Raw genomic sequence first — 23,972 nt, 5'->3', positions numbered from 1 at the left:
GGTATAACCTTATACCCTTACTGTTGAAGCCCCTGATATCACTGGGTATAACCTTATACCCTTACTGTTGAAGCCCCTGATATCACTGGAGATAACCTTATACCCTTACTGTTGAAGCCCCTGATATCACTGGAGATAACCTTATACCCTTACTGCTGAAGCCCCTGATATCACTGGGGATAACCTTATACCCTTACTGTTGAAGCCCCTGATATCACTGGAGATAACCTTATACCCTTACTGTTGAAGCCCCTGATATCACTGGGTATAACCCTCTACCCTTACTGTTGAAGCCCCTGATATCACTGGAGATAACCTTATACCCTTACTGTTGAAGCCCCTGATATCACTGGGTATAACCCTCTACCCTTACTGTTGAAGCCCCTGATATCACTGGAGATAACCTTATACCCTTACTGTTGAAGCCCCTGATATCACTGGAGATAACCTTATACCCTTACTGTTGAAGCCCCTGATATCACTGGAGATAACCTTATACCCTTACTGTTGAAGCCCCTGATATCACTGGAGATAACCTTATACCCTTACTGTTGAAGCCCCTGATATCACTGGGTATAACCCTTACTGTTGAAGCCCCTGATATCACTGGAGATAACCTTATACCCTTACTGTTGAAGCCCCTGATATCACTGGAGATAACCTTATACCCTTACTGTTGAAGCCCCTGATATCACTGGGTATAACCTCTACCCTTACTGTTGAAGCCCCTGATATCACTGGAGATAACCTTATACCCTTACTGTTGAAGCCCCTGATATCACTGGAGATAACCTTATACCCTTACTGTTGAAGCCCCTGATATCACTGGAGATAACCTTATACCCTTACTGTTGAAGCCCCTGATATCACTGGAGATAACCTTATACCCTTACTGTTGAAGCCCCTGATATCACTGGGGATAACCTTATACCCTTACTGTTGAAGCCCCTGATATCACTGGAGATAACCTTATACCCTTACTGTTGAAGCCCCTGATATCACTGGAGATAACCTTATACCCTTACTGTTGAAGCCCCTGATATCACTGGGGATAACCTTATACCCTTACTGTTGAAGCCCCTGATATCACTGGAGATAACCTTATACCCTTACTGTTGAAGCCCCTGATATCACTGGGTAACCTTATACCCTTACTGTTGAAGCCCCTGATCTCACTGGAGTTAACCTTATACCCTTACTGTTGAAGCCCCTGATATCACTGGGTATAACCTTATACCCTTACTGTTGAAGCCCCTGATATCACTGGGTATAACCCTCTACCCTTACTGTTGAAGCCCCTGATATCACTGGAGATAACCTTATACCCTTACTGTTGAAGCCCCTGATATCACTGGAGATAACCTTATACCCTTACTGTTGAAGCCCCTGATATCACTGGAGATAACCTTATACCCTTACTGTTGAAGCCCCTGATATCACTGGAGATAACCTTATACCCTTACTGTTGAAGCCCCTGATATCACTGGAGATAACCTTATACCCTTACTGTTGAAGCCCCTGATATCACTGGGTATAACCTTATACCCTTACTGTTGAAGCCCCTGATATCACTGGAGATAACCTTATACCCTTACTGTTGAAGCCCCTGATATCACTGGGTATAACCCTCTACCCTTACTGTTGAAGCCCCTGATATCACTGGAGATAACCTTATACCCTTACTGTTGAAGCCCCTGATATCACTGGGATAACCTTATACCCTTACTGTTGAAGCCCCTGATATCACTGGAGATAACCTTATACCCTTACTGTTGAAGCCCCTGATATCACTGGGTATATCCCTTACTGTTGAAGCCCCTGATATCACTGGGTATAACCTTATACCCTTACTGCTGAAGCCCCTGATATCACTGGGGATAACCTTATACCCTTACTGTTGAAGCCCCTGATATCACTGGAGATAACCTTATACCCTTACTGTTGAAGCCCCTGATATCACTGGAGATAACCTTATACCCTTACTGTTGAAGCCCCTGATATCACTGGAGATAACCTTATACCCTTACTGTTGAAGCCCCTGATATCACTGGGGATAACCTTATACCCTTACTGTTGAAGCCCCTGATATCACTGGAGATAACCTTATACCCTTACTGCTGAAGCCCCTGATATCACTGGAGATAACCTTATACCCTTACTGCTGAAGCCCCTGATATCACTGGAGATAACCTTATACCCTTACTATTGAAGCCCCTGATATCACTGGGTATAACCTTATACCCTTACTGTTGAAGGCCCTGATATCACTGGAGATAACCTTATACCCTTACTGTTGAAGCCCCTGACCTTATACCCTTACTGTTGAAGCCCCTGATATCACTGGGTATAACCTTATACCCTTACTGTGGTAGCCCCTGATATCACTGGGTATAACCGTATACCCTTACTGTTGAAGCCCCTGATATCACTGGAGATAACCTTATACCCTTACTGTTGAAGCCCCTGATATCACTGGAGATAACCTTATACCCTTACTGTTGAAGCCCCTGATATCACTGGAGATAACCTTATACCCTTACTGTTGAAGCCCCTGATATCACTGGAGATAACCTTATACCCTTACTGTTGAAGCCCCTGATATCACTGGAGATAACCTTATACCCTTACTGTTGAAGCCCCTGATATCACTGGAGATAACCTTATACCCTTACTGTTGAAGCCCCTGATATCACTGGGTATAACCTTATACCCTTACTGTTGAAGCCCCTGATATCACTGGAGATAACCTTATACCCTTACTGTTGAAGCCCCTGATATCACTGGAGATAACCTTATACCCTTACTGCTGAAGCCCCTGATATCACTGGGGATAACCTTATACCCTTACTGTTGAAGCCCCTGATATCACTGGAGATAACCTTATACCCTTACTGTTGAAGCCCCTGATATCACTGGGTATAACCTCTACCCTTACTGTTGAAGCCCCTGATATCACTGGAGATAACCTTATACCCTTACTGTTGAAGCCCCTGATATCACTGGGATAACCTTATACCCCTTACTGTTGAAGCCCCTGATATCACTGGAGATAACCTTATACCCTTACTGTTGAAGCCCCTGATATCACTGGGTATAACCCTTACCCTTACTGTTGAAGCCCCTGATATCACTGGAGATAACCTTATACCCTTACTGTTGAAGCCCCTGATATCACTGGGTATAACCCTTACTGTTGAAGCCCCTGATATCACTGGGTATAACCCTCTACCCTTACTGTTGAAGCCCCTGATATCACTGGAGATAACCTTATACCCTTACTGTTGAAGCCCCTGATATCACTGGAGATAACCTTATACCCTTACTGCTGAAGCCCCTGATATCACTGGAGATAACCTTATACCCTTACTGTTGAAGCCCCTGATATCACTGGGTATAACCTTATACCCTTACTGTTGAAGCCCCTGATATCACTGGAGATAACCTTATACCCTTACTGTTGAAGCCCCTGATATCACTGGAGATAACCTTATACCCTTACTGTTGAAGCCCCTGATATCACTGGGTATAACCCTATACCCTTACTGTTGAAGCCCCTGATATCACTGGGTATAACCTTATACCCTTACTGTTGAAGCCCCTGATATCACTGGAGATAACCTTATACCCTTACTGTTGAAGCCCCTGATATCACTGGAGATAACCTTATACCCTTACTGTTGAAGCCCCTGATATCACTGGAGATAACCTTATACCCTTACTGTTGAAGCCCCTGATATCACTGGGGATAACCCTATACCCTTACTGTTGAAGCCCCTGATATCACTGGAGATAACCTTATACCCTTACTGTTGAAGCCCCTGATATCACTGGGTATAACCCTATACCCTTACTGTTGAAGCCCCTGATATCACTGGAGATAACCTTATACCCTTACTGTTGAAGCCCCTGATATCACTGGGTATAACCCTCTACCCTTACTGTTGAAGCCCCTGATATCACTGGGATAACCTTATACCCTTACTGTTGAAGCCCCTGATATCACTGGGGATAACCTTATACCCTTACTGTTGAAGCCCCTGATATCACTGGAGATAACCTTATACCCTTACTGTTGAAGCCCCTGATATCACTGGGTAACCTTATCCCCTTACTGTTGAAGCCCCTGATATCACTGGAGATAACCTTATACCCTTACTGTTGAAGACCCCTGATATCACTGGAGATAACCTTATACCCTTACTGTTGAAGCCCCTGATATCACTGGAGATAACCTTATACCCTTACTGTTGAAGCCCCTGATATCACTGAAATAACCTTATACCCTTACTGTTGAAGCCCCTGATATCACTGGGTATAACCCTCTACCCTTACTGTTGAAGCCCCTGATATCACTGGAGATAACCTTATACCCTTACTGTTGAAGCCCCTGATATCACTGGAGATAACCTTATACCCTTACTGCTGAAGCCCCTGATATCACTGGGGATAACCTTATACCCTTACTGTTGAAGCCCCTGATATCACTGGAGATAACCTTATACCCTTACTGTTGAAGCCCCTGATATCACTGGGATAACTTATACCCTTACTGCTGAAGCCCCTGATATCACTGGAGATAACCTTATACCCTTACTGTTGAAGCCCCTGATATCACTGAGATAACATTATACCCTTACTGTTGAAGCCCCTGATATCACTGGAGATAACCTTATACACTTACTGTTGAAGCCCCTGATATAACTGGGTATAACCCTCTACCCTTAATGTTGAAGCCCATGATATCACTGGAGATAACCTTATAGCCTTACTGTTGAAGCCCCTGATATCACTGGGTATAACCTTATACCCTTACTGTTGAAGCCCCTGATATCACTGGGTATAACCCTCTACCCTTACTGTTGAAGCCCCTGATATCACTGGAGATAACCTTATACCCTTACTGCTGAAGTCCCTGATATCACTGGGGATAACCTTATACCCTTACTGCTGAAGCCCCTGATATCACTGGAGATAACCTTATACCCTTACTGTTGAAGCCCCTGATATCACTGGGTATAACCCTTACTGTTGAAGCCCCTGATATCACTGGAGATAACCTTATACCCTTACTGTTGAAGCCCCTGATATCACTGGAGATAACCTTATACCCTTACTGTTGAAGCCCCTGATATCACTGGAGATAACCTTATACCCTTACTGTTGAAGCCCCTGATATCACTGGGTATAACCCTCTACCCTTACTGTTGAAGCCCCTGATATCACTGGATATAACCTTATACCCTTACTGTTGAAGCCCCTGATATCACTGGAGATAACCTTATACCCTTACTGTTGAAGCCCCTGATATCACTGGAGATAACCTTATACCCTTACTGTTGAAGCCCCTGATATCACTGGAGATAACCTTATACCCTTACTGTTGAAGCCCCTGATATCACTGGGGATAACCTTATACCCTTACTGTTGAAGCCCCTGATATCACTGGAGATAACCTTATACCCTTACTGTTGAAGCCCCTGATATCACTGGGTATAACCCTATACCCTTACTGTTGAAGCCCCTGATATCACTGGAGATAACCTTATACCCTTACTGTTGAAGCCCCTGATATCACTGGGTATAACCTTATACCCTTACTGTTGAAGCCCCTGATATCACTGGAGATAACCTTATACCCTTACTGTTGAAGCCCCTGATATCACTGGAGATAACCTTATACCCTTACTGTTGAAGCCCCTGATATCACTGGAGATAACCTTATACCCTTACTGTTGAAGCCCCTGATATCACTGGAGATAACCTTATACCCTTACTGTTGAAGCCCCTGATATCACTGGGTATAACCTTATACCCTTACTGTTGAAGCCCCTGATATCACTGGAGATAACCTTATACCCTTACTGTTGAAGCCCCTGATATCACTGGAGATAACCTTATACCCTTCCTGTTGAAGCCCCTGATATCACTGGGTATAACCCTTATACCCTTACTGTTGAAGCCCCTGATATCACTGGAGATAACCTTATACCCTTACTGTTGAAGCCCCTGATATCACTGGAGATAACCTTATACCCTTACTGTTGAAGCCCCTGATATCACTGGAGATAACCTTATACCCTTACTGCTGAAGCCCCTGATATCACTGGAGATAACCTTATACCCTTACTGTTGAAGCCCCTGATATCACTGGAGATAACCTTATACCCTTACTGTTGAAGCCCCTGATATCACTGGAGATAACCTTATACCCTTACTGTTGAAGCCCCTGATATCACTGGAGATAACCTTATACCCTTACTGTTGAAGCCCCTGATATCACTGGGTATAACCCTTACTGTTGAAGCCCCTGATATCACTGGAGATAACCTTATACCCTTACTGTTGAAGCCCCTGATATCACTGGAGATAACCTTATACCCTTACTGTTGAAGCCCCTGATATCACTGGAGATAACCTTATACCCTTACTGTTGAAGCCCCTGATATCACTGGGGATAACCTTATACCCTTACTGTTGAAGCCCCTGATATCACTGGGTATAACCCTCTACCCTTACTGTTGAAGCCCCTGATATCACTGGAGATAACCTTATACCCTTACTGTTGAAGCCCCTGATATCACTGGGGATAACCTTATACCCTTACTGTTGAAGCCCCTGATATCACTGGAGATAACCTTATACCCTTACTGTTGAAGCCCCTGATATCACTGGGGATAACCTTATACCCTTACTGCTGAAGCCCCTGATATCACTGGAGATAACCTTATACCCTTACTGTTGAAGCCCCTGATATCACTGGGTATAACCCTATACCCTTACTGTAGAAGCCCCTGATATCACTGGAGATAACCTTATACCCTTACTGTTGAAGCCCCTGATATCACTGGGTATAACCCTCTACCCTTACTGTTGAAGCCCCTGATATCACTGGAGATAACCTTATACCCTTACTGTTGAAGCCCCTGATATCACTGGGTATAACCCTCTACCCTTACTGTTGAAGCCCCTGATATCACTGGAGATAACCTTATACCCTTACTGTTGAAGCCCCTGATATCACTGGGTATAACCCTCTACCCTTACTGTTGAAGCCCCTGATATCACTGGGTATAACCTTATACCCTTACTGCTGAAGCCCCTGATATCACTGGGGATAACCTTATTCCCTTACTGTTGAAGCCCCTGATATCACTGGAGATAACCTTATACCCTTACTGTTGAAGCCCCTGATATCACTGGAGATAACCTTATACCCTTACTGTTGAAGCCCCTGATATCACTGGAGATAACCTTATACCCTTACTGTTGAAGCCCCTGATATCACTGGGTATAACCCTCTACCCTTACTGTTGAAGCCCCTGATATCACTGGAGATAACCTTATACCCTTACTGTTGAAGCCCCTGATATCACTGGAGATAACCTTATACCCTTACTGTTGAAGCCCCTGATATCACTGGAGATAACCTTATACCCTTACTGTTGAAGCCCCTGATATCACTGGGGATAACCTTATACCCTTACTGTTGAAGCCCCTGATATCACTGGAGATAACCTTATACCCTTACTGTTGAAGCCCCTGATATCACTGGAGATAACCTTATACCCTTACTGTTGAAGCCCCTGACCTTATACCCTTACTGTTGAAGCCCCTGATATCACTGGGTATAACCTTATACCCTTACTGTTGAAGCCCCTGATATCACTGGGGATAACCTTATACCCTTACTGTTGAAGCCCCTGATATCACTGGAGATAACCTTATACCCTTACTGTTGAAGCCCCTGATATCACTGGAGATAACCTTATACCCTTACTGCTGAAGCCCCTGATATCACTGGAGATAACCTTATACCCTTACTGTTGAAGCTCCTGATATCACTGGGTATAACCTTATACCCTTACTGTTTAATTCCCTTATATCACTGGAGATAACCTTATACCCTTACTGCTGAAGCCCCTGATATCACTGGAGATAACCTTATACCCTTACTGTTGAAGCCCCTGATATCACTGGGTATAACCTTATACCCTTACTTTTGAAGCCCCTGATATCACTGGGTATAACCCTCTACCCTTACTGTTGAAGCCCCTGACATCACTGGAGATAACCTTATACCCTTACTGTTGAAGCCCCTGATATCACTGGAGATAACCTCATACCCTTACTGTTGAAGCCCCTGATATCACTGGAGATAACCTTATACCCATACTGCTGAAGCCCCTGATATCACTGGAGATAACCTTATACCCTTACTGTTGAAGCCCCTGATATCACTGGGTATAACCCTCTACCCTTACTGTTGAAGCCCCTGATATCACTGGAGATAACCTTATACCCTTACTGTTGAAGCCCCTGATATCACTGGGTATAACCCTATACCCTTACTGTAGAAGCCCCTGATATCACAGGAAATAACCTTATACCCTTACTGTTGAAGCCCCTAATATCACTGGGTATAACCCTCTACCCTACTGTTGAAGCCCCTGATATCACTGGAGATAACCTTATACCCTTACTGTTGAAGCCCCTGATATCACTGGGGATAACCTTATACCCTTACTGCTGAAGCCCCTGATGTCACTGGAGATAACCTTATACCCTTACTGTTGAAGCCCCTGATATCACTGGGTATAACCCTCTACACTTACTGTTGAAGCCACTGATATCACTGGGTATAACCCTCTACCCTTACTGTTGAAGACCTTGATATCACTAGGTATAACCTTATACCCTTACTGTTGAAGCCCCTGATATCACTGGAGATAACCTTATACCCTTACTGTTGAAGTCCCTGATATCACTGGGTATAACCCTCTACCCTTACTGTTGAAGCCCCTGATATCACTGGGTATAACCTTATACCCTTACTGTTGAAGCCCCTGATATCACTGGAGATAACCTTATACCCTTACTGTTGAAGCCCCTGATATCACTGGAGATAACCTTATACCCTTACTGTTGAAGCCCCTGATATCACTGGGTTCAACCCTCTACCCTTACTGTTGAAGCCCCTGATATCACTGGAGATAACCTTATACCCTTACTGTTGAAGCCCCTGATATCACTGGAGATAACCTTATACCCTTACTGTTGAAGCCCCTGATATCACTGGAGATAACCTTATACCCTTACTGTTGAAGCCCCTGATATCACTGGGTATAACCCTCTACCCTTACTGTTGAAGCCCCTGATATCACTGGAGATAACCTTATACCCTTACTGTTGAAGCCCCTGATATCACTGGGTATAACCCTCTACCCTTACTGTTGAAGCCCCTGATATCACTGGGTATAACCTTATACCCTTACTGTTGAAGTCCCTGATATCACTGGAGATAACCTTATACCCTTACTGTTGAAGCCCCTGATATCACTGGGTATAACCCTCTACCCTTACTGTTGAAGCCCCTGATATCACTGGAGATAACCTTATACCCTTACTGTTGAAGCCCCTGATATCACTGGAGATAACCTCATACACTTACTGTTGAAGCCCCTGATATCACTGGAGATAACCTTATACCCATACTGCTGAAGCCCCTGATATCACTGGAGATAACCTTATACCCTTACTGCTGAAGCCCCTGATATCACTGGAGATAACCTTATACCCTTACTGTTGAAGCCCCTGATATCACTGGGTATAACCCTCTACCCTTACTGTAGAAGCCCCTGATATCACTGGAGATAACCTTATACCCTTACTGTTGAAGCCCCTAATATCACTGGGTATAACCCTCTACCCTTACTGTAGAAGCCCCTGATATCACTGGAGATAACCTTATACCCTTACTGTTGAAGCCCCTAATATCACTGGGTATAACCCACTACCCTTACTGTTGAAGCCCCTGATATCACTGGAGATAACCTTATACCCTTACTGTTGAAGCCCCTGATATCACTGGGGATAACCTTATACCCTTACTGCTGAAGCCCCTGATGTCACTGGAGATAACCTTATACCCTTACTGTTGAAGCCCCTGATATCACTGGGTATAACCCTCTACCCTTACTGTTGAAGCCACTGATATCACTGGAGATAACCTTATACGTTTACTGTTGAAGCCCCTGATATCACTGGGGATAATCAGGAAGAATTCAACTTGTTTCATTAAGATGTGTCATTCAGGTTGTTTTGTGACTGTGAAAGTAAGAGTCTCTGAATCGTTCATTAACCTCTCTTCCCCTGACCACATTTCCAACTAACAAAACATTTTCCTGACCACAGCAGCAGAGTACCAAGGTGATTAAACCTACTCATCAATAATTAACTACAGGCTGATTTCTCTGCTTCCTGTCTCTTGTGTCTGGCTGCACTAAGAGTCTTGTCATTAACGGCTAACAGCCTCTTTATGGTTAAAAGTTATTTACAGACCGTGGTGAGAGGAAGCTGTTTACAGACCGTGGTGAGAGGAAGCTGTTTACAGACCGTGGTGAGAGGAAGCTGTTTACAGACTGTGGTGAGAGGAAGCTGTTTACAGACCGTGGTGAGAGGAAGCTGTTTACAGACCGTGGTGAGAGGAAGCTGTTTACAGACCATGGTGAGAGGAAGCTGTTTACAGACCGTGGTGAGAGGAAGCTGTTTACAGACCGTGGTGAGAGGAAGCTGTTTACAGACTGTGGTGAGAGGAAGCTGTTTACAGACCGTGGTGAGAGGAAGCTGTTTACAGACCGTGGTGAGAGGAAGCTGTTTACTGACCGTGGTGAGAGGAAGCTGTTTACAGACCGTGGTGAGAGGAAGCTGTTTACAGACCATGGTGAGAGGAAGCTGTTTACAGACCGTGGTGAGAGGAAGCTGTTTACAGACCGTGGTGAGAGAAGAGGACATGAGAGAGAGCACTCAGAGATTCCCTCGTGTCACACCGCAGGCTGGGGGAACACCACATAATGTTCCTAATGGTGATGAGGACAGACAACATGACTGGCTCTGAACCAACAGGTCTACTGACCTGGAGTCAAACACTTCCTAATAGGATCGAACAGAACTCCTAGTACTGCAACACAGCTGTAACAGAACTCCTAGTACTGCAACACAGCTATAACAGAACTCCTAGTACTGCAACACGGCTGTAACAGAACTCCTAGTACTGCAACACAGCTATAACAGAACTCCTAGTACTGCAACACGGCTATAACAGAACTCCTAGTACTGCAACACAGCTATAACAGAACTCCTAGTACTGCAACACGGCTGTAACAGAACTCCTAGTACTGCAACACGGTGATAACAGAACTCCTAGTACTGCAACACAGCTATAACAGAACTCCTAGTACTGCAACACAGCTGTAACAGAACTCCTAGTACTGCAACACAGCTATAACAGAACTCCTAGTACAGCAACACGGCTATAACAGAACTCCTAGTACAGCAACACGGTGATAACAGAACTCCTAGTACTGCAACACGGCTATAACAGAACTCCTAGTACTGCAACACAGCTATAACAGAACTCCTAGTACTGCAACACGGCTATAACAGAACTCCTAGTACTGCAACACAGCTGTAACAGAACTCCTAGTACTGCAACACAGCTATAACAGAACTCCTAGTACTGCAACACGGCTATAACAGAACTCCTAGTACTGCAACACGGTGATAACAGAACTCCTAGTACTGCAACACAGCTATAACAGAACTCCTAGTACTGCAACACGGTGATAACAGAACTCCTAGTACTGCAACACGGTGATAACAGAACTCCTAGCACTGCAACACGGCTATAACAGAACTCCTAGTACTGCAACACGGTGATAACAGAACTCCTAGCACTGCAACACGGCTATAACAGAACTCCTAGTACTGCAACACGGTGATAACAGAACTCCTAGTACTGCAACACGGCTAAAGGCCCATTACAACAACCAACCCAGTAAATATTATAACACATTATATTTTTGAAAGATAGAGATAGGCAATTCTCAAATATACCACTATACATCCTGTTCCTGGTGTCCATTCCAGAACCATGGACAGGGACATTCCAGAACCATGGACAGGAACATTCCAGAACCATGGACAGGAACATTTCAGAACTATGGACAGGGACATACTGAAACTCAAGTCTAATGCAGTGAGATTGCTGAGAACTCCAAGGGACATACAGAAATGCAACAAGCAGCAAATATTACTTTTGCTAAATTGTGTGTCATGGAGACAAATTGTAGGATACCGGATCTGAGATAATCCCGTTTACACCCTCACCCTTCAGCGGATGTAAAGTGAACATGGGTTTGGTTTGGTGGTGTGGACTGCGTGCTGTGCGGAGTGATGGCAGCTTATTGGCTGAACAAAATGTTTCCACTCTATAGAACCTCCCATTGTCTGAGCGTGCGCGCTGAGTAATTTCACAGATATCGCGCGCAGTGCCGTGCATCGTCCCATATGTTGTGATAGCGGAGCTATAAACCCGAGGTGCTTTCACCTGAGAGAGGAGACAGAGGGGTGAACCGGTGTGATGGCACACCAGACCTGAAGACTTGTACATCTACTCGACAGAAGGTAAGATATGATCTAATATACTACATATCAATTGAAATATATAATGGAATATTTACGGTATCATCCGATTCTGGTTCAACTATTAAGTCAGACGTTATGTTAGATTTGGACTGTTTATTTTCTTTTGGTTTGATTCAGTGACTATTTTCCACTGACCATCTCTGGGAGAAATGAAGATAGATTGACATATAACAATTTAAATCGATATAATTAATTTGTAGCTTCAACATGTTCAAAGGACAGCGTCAATTAATGCGATAGAATAAGGACATGAATGAACACACATTCATGCACCAATTATACCACCTCACAATGGTTTCCCACCTTTACATGAAATAAAATAAAATCAAATTGTATTTGTCACATGCGCCGAGTACAACAGGTGTAGACCTTACCGTGATATAGCAACGTAAATAGTCCGGGTGGTACATTTGACCACATAATGAGGTTTACATGTTTTATTTTCATATTTTCATTGCATGAGCTGTCCTGGCACTTGAGTTCGTTGAAAAGTTTCAGTGTGCACCTGCTGAGGTGCTAACTTGTGCTCGAAACACTATCTCATGGCTGTTCAATTCCGGTCCTGGATGGCCGAAACATTTATGTTTTTTGTTTCTACCTGGTAGTTAATTGAACTCACCTGGTGTCCCAGGTCTGAATTAGGCCCTGGTCAGTAGAGGATGTGTTTCTGCCCCTCTAGGATGGGAATTGAACAGCACTGTTCAGGAACTAAGGAACACATGGCACTATGTAACTCTTCTCGACAGACTGTAGCATATTATAACTAGGCTATAAGACTCTTGGAGTCTATAAAGCAGAGAGACTGTATGCTCTCTGAAACCTGCTGCCGGCTGGGCGCCACGTTGTCTGTCTCCAATTGATTCATCTCCACTTAAACTTTCAGAAGTTTGTTTGCTGCAGCTCCGGGTCATTACATGTGGTGTGGTGTTTAATTATTATATGAGACAGAGTTAGTCAATAATTATTATGATGGGATATGGTTCAATGAATAAGCATCCTATTTCTGCTGTTATACCACTAAACCGTTGAAACAGAACTCCACCCCCTCATTGCCACTGCAGGTTATGACAGCCTCTGGTCCCATAATAGACCAAATGAACATTTTGCCTCAGCTGGCCATCTTTTTTGAAATAATATTTTCGGAGAATTCCTCTTTGTCTAGAGGTCGTTTATTTAACTGCAAACAAATTGTATAGAATGATCTACTCCCAGTCTCACATCTTCTTTATTTGGACATAGCACTGCCCTAGTCTGGTTGTAGACCTGGACATAGCACTGCCCTAGTCTGGTTGTAGACCTGGACATAGCACTGCCCTAGTCTGGTTGTAGATCTGGACATAGCACTGCCCTAGTCTGGTTGTAGACCTGGACATAGCACTGCCCTAGTCTGGTTGTAGACCTGGACATAGCACTGCCCTAGTCTGGTTGTAGACCTGGACATAGCACTGCCCTAGTCTGGTTGTAGATCTGGACATAGCACTGCCCTAGTCTGGTTGTAGATCTGGACATAGCACTGCATTGTGGTTTTAGATGTGGACATAGCACTGTTTCAGCCACTAGGCTTGTTTTAGATGATGTGTTACATTTCCTAGATCATAATCATTGTGCTGCCTTATAGAGGCCTTTCCAAGGCCTTTGACACTGTTGACCATTCCCTACTCATTCACATAATGTCTGAAATGGTCCTGGATCAGGAGCCTTGCAAATGGTTTAAGAACTATCTGACAGACAGGACAATGTGTGCTTTCTGATGGTGTCAAGTCTAGTTTCCACTAGTAAATCCTGTAGCATTCATCTGTACGCAGACGATACGGTTACGTATGCCAATGCACCAACTGTTGACCAAGCTATGTTAGAGCTGCAAACTGATTTTGTTACATTACAGAAAGCCCTTGTTGATTTAAAACTTGTACTTAATGCAGGCAAAACTAAATATGTTGTTCTCTAATTCCCGAAAAAATGTTTCATATGGTCTACATATTTACACATTGGATGGTTCTCTCATCGAGCTGGTTCCCACCTAGAAATATATCTGGGCCTTTGGATTGATAAAGATCTAAGGTTTTAAAAACATAGGGATGAGCTAATTCAAAAGCTCAGATTTAAAGTGGGCTTTTTAAGAAATAGATATCTAAGCAGCAGGAAGCAGAATAAACATGCCAGTTGTGGACTATGGTGACACACCCCATTCATCAACACCACCAGACACCACTCTAAAACCTTGAAATGCAGTTAGAGGTGACAGTTTTAATACTCATCACTGCATCCTGTATCAAAAGGTTGGCTGGTTCTCATTAATGTCCCGTAGATCTCTACATTACTCCCTTTTTGTTTACGAAGCTCTGCTGAAAAAGCTTCCAACCTACCTCCCTTCACTGTTAAAATAAAATAAATATGAGACACCAAACCCCTTCACAGGGATGGTTAACTCTCAAGGTTCCACTAGTATGTATCGATCCAGATAAATCCACCTTCAGTTTTAGTGCCCCACATTTCTGGAAATGGCTACAAACCCCCTACATCTCGACTCTCTGGTGTCTCTAGGACTTTAATGTTTAATACATTTAATGAAGATTGCAACTGTTTGGATTTAATGTAAATAATTGTATAATTATTGATCGTTTTGAATTGTTGTATTGCTGTCATCAGGGCACCATTGTAAATGAGACTTTGGTCTCAATGGGCTCCCCTGAATGAATATATATTTTTATTTTGTATATACACATTAAAATACAAAAACACAGTCATGGGAAGCACAAAATAAATCATAACAAATCACAAGCCCATCTTCATCTGTGAAGATTTACCAATATAATCTAGATTTATCTAATCGTTTTTTATTGAGGAAAGTGTCAGTGGTGTTTCCTAATAACGTTTTCTGTTATTCTTGATTATAATTCTTATTCCATATTTTTATTATGGCCTCAAATTAGAGTATCAGATGTGTTCTATAAAAACATGACACCGTTATTATCGCAAAAATCATGTTGGCTGCATAAAGCCCCTTTTGAGATTTTTCAACGATCAATTTAATTATGCAGTCTACATTGACTTCTTGACAGTTAGCCTATATATTTATATTTAGGGTATAATGTGTATATTTATGTTGTATTATACAGGGAGCATTTGCAAAAGAGACCTAGGTCTCAATATGTCTTCCCTGTTAAAATAAAAGGTTAAATACAAATAAAAATAGAATTAAAATGGTGATAGACCGGCAGCGTTAAATAAGGACTACAATCCAAATCAGCGCGCGATCATCAGCAATATGCAGCCCCATAATCTAGACTATAGGGTTAGATATATATTCTGATATAATCAAAATGGTAACATTTGCAGACAAATAAGGTCTACATTATTATTTTTGAAACAAAAGCAAATGTCATTTATTAACTGGTAGTGGAGTATGGGCCTGAGGGCTCACACTTAGCGTGGTGTGAATTCGGTAATTAATGTATTGTAATGTTTTTAAAATTGTATAACAGCCTTAATTTTGCTGGACGCCATAAATCCATAATAAATCCAAATACAAACAGCTCCCACGCGACACGCGGCCTAATCTACCGGCATCAGATGTTGATAATATACGCAAGGAGATCAGATGACGTTTTTCAATATGATAATGATCCACCCGGGGCTCCGTTCATTTGTTGACTGATTTGATGTTAAACGTCCCCGGATCACTTACTCTTGTAGCTCTTAATTTATAAGGTTGTTTCTTATTGACCCTGAGAGGTCACACAGCTATTCTGTTTTCAACGCATGATTAATTTCACAGTAGGGTGACGGTCACTAACATGACGCGCGTCATGCATTATCAAAATGGACAATTAATGGATTTCGCACTTCAAATGGTCCTGTATCAAATATTATAATATATATAGTCCATATTTATATAGTATAATTATGTTCCTTTCAATGGTATTTGTTGGCACATATCACCGGCCCACCATTACCAAACGATTTGGTAGCTTGTATGTCCGGGAAAAGAAAGGCAACCTAGGCTATTGAAGTGTCAGATAAATAAGAAATATGATTTTATTATATTGACTTAATTTAGCCTATACTTTGTTAAAGTAATATGCTAGTTTTAATAATCAAATGCAGTGAACATTGCATTGAACTTTTAGTGGATTCATTTATTGAAATACAGCCTAGTCTCCTATAGTCCCCAGCTATACCATTCTAGTGTGTGTTCGACGGTGGGAACCTCCTGCCGGTTGATGCTGCTGCCTGGCCGCGTGCTCCGGAGGCGAGACAAAAGCTCGAGCAATGACATCTAAATTGGTCTGAAGAAAAACAGATGGGGCTCGCGCTGCTTGGGGTGCTGTCACTACAATCAGGTTTAGGCCAAAAACTAAATGAAATTGCATGCATTAATTTATTTCATACAATTTTGAATATTATTTGCAATCAAAGTAGACTATTCTAAATGTAAAGGTGTTTTATCCTATTGACTGAAATTGCATTTTTTCTCCTTCTAAGTATTGAAATATATTTTATTGGAATATCTAGCCCATATTAAACAGTTCTTATCCTATTCCATCTCGTTGAGTAAATGTATCCAGTCAACTCTCTGAGCCGCTTGGTGGTAATTCATCATAGTTGGCTTTAATTAATTGAATTCCAATCGGTTTGTTTCCAGTGTTGATGAGATAATGTGACTACATATCAATACTCTTTACATCAATAAACAGTTTAGGTAATTGATGGGGTGTTCCGGCTCACGTCATCTGTTTCAGATGATCGGTTCCTCTCCCCCGTCCCGTGTATTGTTAGTGATGGGAGGCATACAGTATGTCTCATATGCGACCTTCTATAATGATGAAGAAATATCATCTCTGTATTACCTCCTCCTCCTCCTCCTCCTCCTCCTCCTCCTCATCCTCCTCCTCCTCATCATCTCCCCTCTCTTGGAGATGATGACAGTTAGAAACGTGCTGAATACTGGCGTCAGTAAACATCAAACCAATTAGGCCTAAGTCATTTTAACAACCAGCATAATTTACATTACATTTTCACTATGCCCAATCAGCTGACAGAAGGCTCATATGACCAAGCAATAAATAGCCTATAGTGAACATTTAAATAACATTTAGGCCTATTGTCTTGGTCCAGCGAACTAGTCTGGTTGTTCATTGTATCCCTGCATTGAAAATCCCAAATTGTTGAATTTCTTCCATGTAGGCCTAGTTATGAGTTAATGTCAGTGTTGGGGAAGCTCTAAAAAATATAGTTTACAAAGCTACCAATTACTTCACACTGGAATAAGTTAAGCTACACTATACCCTTCGAAAAAATATAGTTTACTGAACTAATGTTACTTTGAAAAAGTAGTTCACCCAGGTACTCTACCCTGCACCTTGGAGGCTGCTGCCCTATGTACATAGACATGCAACACTGGCCGCTTTAATAACGGAACACTGGTCACTTTAATAATGGTTACATAATAATGGTTTTCCCACTTCCTATGTATATACTGTATTTTAGTCAATGCACAGACTATTGCTGTATATATACAATTCTATCCACGTATTCTACAGATATGCTAAATATTCTATCCACATACTGTCCATAATGTCTATACATCCCATCACACACACACACACACACACATATATATATATATATATATATATATATATATACACACACATATACATACACATACACACTGTATTTATACTCCAGACTTCAACATTGCTCTTCCTAATATTATATATTTCTTAATTCCATTCTTCTACTTTTAGATGTGTGTGTATTGTTGTGAATTGTTAGATACTACTGCACTGTTGGATCTACGAACACAACACCCGAAATAACATCTGCTAAATATGCGTATGTGACCAATAAAATTAGATTTTGATTTGACTACAACTACTTTGTGAAAAAGTATCATATATAAAAATCTGAAATGTCGACAAAAAATTGCAACAGATCAGTTCGGGGTCATATGTTAACAGGATGTGTAATTTAGCCTATTAAACACAACAACATGAGAATTAGGCAGGTCTGGCGACGAAACATTATTGCATACTTCACCCATATGCTCTTTTATTTTTGGAAAAAAAAGTATTGTGTAGTTCACTAGTTAGCTACAACGCTACATGGCTTGCAACGCCAGGGTTATGGGTTCGATTCCCACGGGGGACCAGTACGAAATATTATGACAAATGTATGCACTCACTACTGTAAGTCGCTCTGGATAAGAGCGTCTGCTAAATTGCTAAAACGTAAATGTAAAATGCAACACTGGTTAATGTTAATTTCCCGCTCCTTCACGGGCCTAATTTTCTGTAGCCTATTTGATATTGTGACGAAGGCCCATATGTGACATTTTGGTGCCTTACAGTACATTTATTTGGTAGGCTACAGCCAGCTATATGCCTTTCTCGCTGTCTTGGTAGAGAAATGGGTTAAAAGGCTACATTTGCTTAAGACAAATGAAGTGCAATCTAGAATTACCTGAAGGCGAGTATTGATTTTATTAGTTTGAATTGTTAGCCTAAGCCTAAGTAAAGCATTTTAGGTTAGGCCTATCATTTGATTTACAAAGGCCTATGAGTTCTGTGATTTGGGACCGACACCGTTTAAAATAGGCCACAGCAGCATTTTAGTTGGTGACATCGACCTACTTATTGTTCCTGCCGTTGTTGGTAAGCCTGCTATATATCTGCTGTTTGTGGATTTGGGAGTGATCCTCCTCATTCCGATTGGGGGTGTACAGTCGGTTGTTAACCGGGTGTACAGTCGGTTGTCAGCCCTAGTCAAGCTCGGCCGTTAGTCTCTTTAAGTGTTGTGTCAGTTCGTGAAACGTCATTGGCGGAAAGTCTCGAGCTAGAAGAGGGGCAGAGCCACGCGCCAACAGTCCGGTCCAACAGCTTCCAGACCCGCGCCTTGTCTTTTAAAGGAGTTACTCACTCTTCACCGACTGTTATTTTATAGAAAATCATACATTCTCTTCTTCTATATTCGGACTTCATTTACTGCTGTTTATAGGCGACATTTTGTAAGGCACGTGGTTTTTAATTTATCGGTTGTTTTGGGCGAGAGATCAGTGATGTTTTTCTTTTCATAACATTTGGATTTCTCTCATCCGCTATAGAGGAGAGGAGGTAAGATATCTTGTTTTGTGAACAACAAATTGGTGGAAATAGGAAGAGTAGCCTGATGTATTATTAGCCTCCACTAGCCTTTATTATTATTATTAGTATTAGTATTATTATCATTATTATTATTATTATTATTTTCAGTAGGCTATGATTAGTAATATTCGTGTTGTGGCTATCGGCATCAAAGGGATATTATTAGTAGCCTATTATCATTGATGTATGTAAAATGCATTCTGGTCTAAAGCTGCAGCAAAATCTAGAAGCGACATAATGTGGTACCTTTTTATTTTTATTTAACCTTTTAATTTAGAATCTCACAATAAACCTCATCCACTGTTTGGGAGGATATTTCGTCGTCTTCTGTATCCAGGCCCTGGTCGGGGACGGCTTCACGTGTCGGTTTGACCTGCATGTCAACCTGTAATATCTAGCATAATCTACACCTGACCAACATTATTATTATTAAGCGGAGTGCACACTATGATACGCCATATATAAAAATGTATAATCGGCTAATAATATATAATAATACATTTACAATCAAAGCTCTATACTGACTCTCAGTGTGTAAAACAATCAAAGTTCTATACAGCCTCCAGTGTTTTGGCAAAAAATGTCAAATACCAACTTGTGTATGAACGTCAGAGAAATGGAAGTTCTGTTAAATGAAGATGTTTTTCCTTTTTTTAGGCCATCAACAAATGTCCCCTAAAGTAAAGCAACTATTCATCCCTTTTTTTTTTTTTTTACAGTAAAGCCTAATGGTATGTCTGTATCGTTCTCCCAGATATACATTTGTTGTAAACAGTTCGGCTACTTCTTGTCTTCGATGCGCATTAAAGTCGAATATGCAGCGGGCTCAGGCGGGAGTTGCATTAAACTTGTTCTGCAAAATTACATTTGTATTTTTACAATCACAGTACAAACTTAATTTAATGTTTATAATGACATTATAAAAATAAGCAACATAAGAAATAAAATGTGGTATTACTATTTAATCACAATCAAGTTATTCACCATTAGGCAAATATTTTTTGATAATGATACTGATAATGATAAAGTGATCATTGTTATTATTCTTATTATTAGGGTTATAGTTATTATCAGGGTTATTATTAGGGTTAGGGTTATTATTAGGGTTATGGTTATTATTAGGGTTATGGTTATTATTAGGGTTATTATCATGGTTAGGGTTATTATTAGGGTCAGGGTTATTATCAGGGTTATTATTAGGGTTAGGGTTATTATTAGGGTTATGGATATTAGCATGGTTAGGGTTATTATTAGGGTCAGGGTTATTATCAGGGTTATTATTAGGGTTAGGGTTATTATTAGGGTTATGGTTATTATTAGGGTTATTATCATGGTTAGGGTTATTATTAGGGTCAGGGTTATTATCAGGGTTATTATTAGGGTTAGGGTTATTATTAGGGTCAGGGTTATTATCAGGGTTAGGGTTATTATCAGGGTTATGGTTAGGGTTATTATCATGGTTAGGGTTATTATTAGGGTTATGGTTATTATCTGGGTTATTATTAGGGTTACGGTTAGGGTTATTATTAGGGTTAGGGTTATTATTAGGGTTAGGGTTATTATTATGGTTAGGGTTATTATTAGGGTTATTATTAGGGTTATGGTTATTATTAGGGTTAGGGTTATTATTAGGGTGTCAGGCGTCAGTGTGTAGCGGTAGGACGGAGTCAGGCGCAGGACACAGAGCTAGTAGACAACGTACTTTATTCGTGAAAATAAATGAACATAATCTCCACGCAGGGAGGACAAATACCACTCACCAGTCGATGACACCAAACATAGAACACACAAGCACACAACACAGTGGGAGCCAGAGGGTTAAATATGGAACAAATCATGAACATAATGAGAACCAGGTGTGTTCAATAAAGACAAAACAAGTAGAACACAGAAACTTAGATCGGTGGCAGCTAGTACTCCGGTGACGACGAACGCCGAAGCCTGCCCGAGCAAGGAGGAGGGGCAGCCTCGGCTGAATTTGTGACAGTACCCCCCCCCCCCTTGACACGCGGCCAGGAGGACGCGGAGCAGGGCGAGTCGGATGACGACAGTGGAATTCCCTCAACACGGAGGGATCAAGGATGTCCCTCCTAGGGACCCAGCACCGTTTCTCCGGACCGTACCCCTCCCACTCCACGAGATACTGCAGCCCCCCACCCAATGCCTTGAATCCAGGATGGAACGGACCGAGTACGACGGTGCCCCCTCAATGTCCAGTGGGGGCGGAGGAACCTCCCGTACCTCGGACTCCTGGAGCGGACCAGCTACCGCCGGCCTGAGGAGAGACACATGGAACGAGGGGTTAATACGGTAATCAGGAGGAAGCTGTAACCTATAACAAACCTCGTTCAATCTCCTCAGGACTTTAAATGGCCCCACAAACCGCCAACCCAGCTTCCGGCAGGGCAGGCGAAGGGGCAGGTTTCGGGTCGAGAGCCAGACCCGGTCCCCCGGTGCATACACCGGGGCCTCACTGCGGTGGTGGTCGGCGCTCGCCTTCTGTTGCCTGATAGCCCGTTGCAGGCGTACATGGGAAGCGTTCCAGGTCTCCTCCGAGCGCCGAAACCAGTCATCCACCGCAGGTGCCTCGATCTGGCTCTGATGCCATGGTGCCAGGACCGGCTGATAACCTAACACACACTGAAATGGAGAAAGGTTAGTGGAGGAGTAGCGGAGGGAGTTTTGGGCCATCTCTGCCCAGGGGATGAGAACCGACCACTCCCCCGGTCAGTCCTGGCAATAGGACCGCAGAAACTTACCCACATCCTGGTTTACTCTCTCCACCTGCCCATTACTCTCGGGGTGAAACCCTGAGGTCAGGCTGACCGAGACCCCCAGACGTTCCATGAACGCCCTCCAGACCCTTGAGGTGAACTGGGAACCCCGATCAGACACTATATCCTCAGGTACCCCGTAGTGCTGGAAGATGTATGTAAATAGGGCCTCCGCAGTCTGTAGGGCCGTAGGGAGACCAGGCAAAGGAATGAGACGGCAGGACTTAAAAAAAAGATCCACAACGACCAGGATTGTGGTGTTCCCTTGTGACGGGGGAAGGTCCGTAACGAAAACCACCGATAGGTGTGACCACGGCCGTTGTGGAACGGGTAGGGGTTGTAATTACCCTCTGGGCAGGTGTCTAGGTGCCTTGCACTGGGCGCACACCGAGCAGGAGGAAACATAAACCCTCACGTCCTTAGCTAAAGTAGGCCACCAGTACTTCCCACTAAGAGGAAAGGGTGTTTAGCCCCCTCAAGCCAATGCCTCCACGCTTTCAGAGCCTGGATAACAGCTAACAGCTCCTGGTCCCCCACATCATAGTTGTGCTCCGCCGGGCTGAGCTTTTTCGAAAAGAAAGCACAGGGGCGGAGCTTTGGTGGCGTACCCGAGCGCTGAGACAGTACAGCTCCTATCCCAGCCTCGGACGCGTCCACCTCAACCTGGAATGCTAAGGAGGGATCCGGATGAGCCAGCACAGGAGCCGAGGTAAACACGACCTTCAGGTGACCAAAAGCCCTGTCCGCCTCAGCTGACCACTGCAGTCGCACCGGTCCCCCCTTCAGCAAGGAGGTAATGGGAGCCGCTACCTGACCAAAGCCCCAGATAAACCTCCAGTAGTAGTTGGCAAACCCTAAGAATCGCTGCACCTCCTTAACCGTGTTTGGAGTCGGCCAATTACGCACGGCTGAAATGCGGTCATTCTCCATCTCCATCCCTGACGCGGACAGGCGGTACCCTAGGAAGGAGACGGACTGTTGAAAGAACAAACATTTATCCGCCTTGACGTACAGGTCATGTTCCAACAGTCGACCAAGCACCTTGTGCACCAGGGACACATGCTTGGCTCGTGTAGCGGAGTGTATGAGAATATCATCTATATACACCACTACACCCTGCCTGTGCAGGTCCCTGAAAATCTCATCGACAAAGGATTGGAAGACTGATGGAGCATTCATCAACCCGTACGGCATGACGAGGTACTCATAGTGACCAGAGGTGGTACTAAATGCCGTCTTCCACTCATCCCCCTCCCGGATACGCACCAGGTTGTACGCGCTCCTGAGATCCAAGAAGCGCGCCCTGTGAAATGACTCCGTCACACTAGCAATGAGAGGTAGTGGATAACTGTACTTAACAGTGATCTGATTGAGACCGTGGTAGTCAATGCACGGGCATAAACCTCCATCCTTCTTCTTCACAAAAAATAAACTTGAGGAGGCAGGTGAAGTGGAAGGCCGAATGTATCCCTGTCCCAGAGATTCGGAGACATATGTTTCCATAGCCGCCATCTCCTCCTGTGACAGAGGATACACGTGACTCCGGGGAAGTGCAGCGCCTACCCGGATA

At 43.0% G+C, this 23,972-nt stretch overlaps 1 protein-coding gene across 1 annotated transcript in view; it reads left to right on the top strand.

Annotated features, from left to right (window-relative positions):
• Positions 1 to 12,377: 12,377 nt before the first annotated feature.
• The window catches only part of LOC121564280 (SKI family transcriptional corepressor 1 homolog-B-like), a 34,391-nt gene continuing 22,796 nt past the window's right edge, over positions 12,378 to 23,972 (top strand). The window contains exon 1 of the mRNA XM_045219907.1: positions 12,378 to 12,462. The gene's annotated coding sequence lies outside the window, so the exon portion shown is untranslated. The remainder of the gene's footprint in view (positions 12,463 to 23,972) is intronic.

This window comes from Coregonus clupeaformis, unplaced genomic scaffold (assembly GCF_020615455.1).
Source record: "Coregonus clupeaformis isolate EN_2021a unplaced genomic scaffold, ASM2061545v1 scaf2883, whole genome shotgun sequence".
Taxonomy (NCBI): Eukaryota; Metazoa; Chordata; class Actinopteri; order Salmoniformes; family Salmonidae; genus Coregonus; species Coregonus clupeaformis.
Note: the sequence above shows the minus strand (reverse complement) of the source record. Positions and strands in the feature narration are given on the sequence as shown.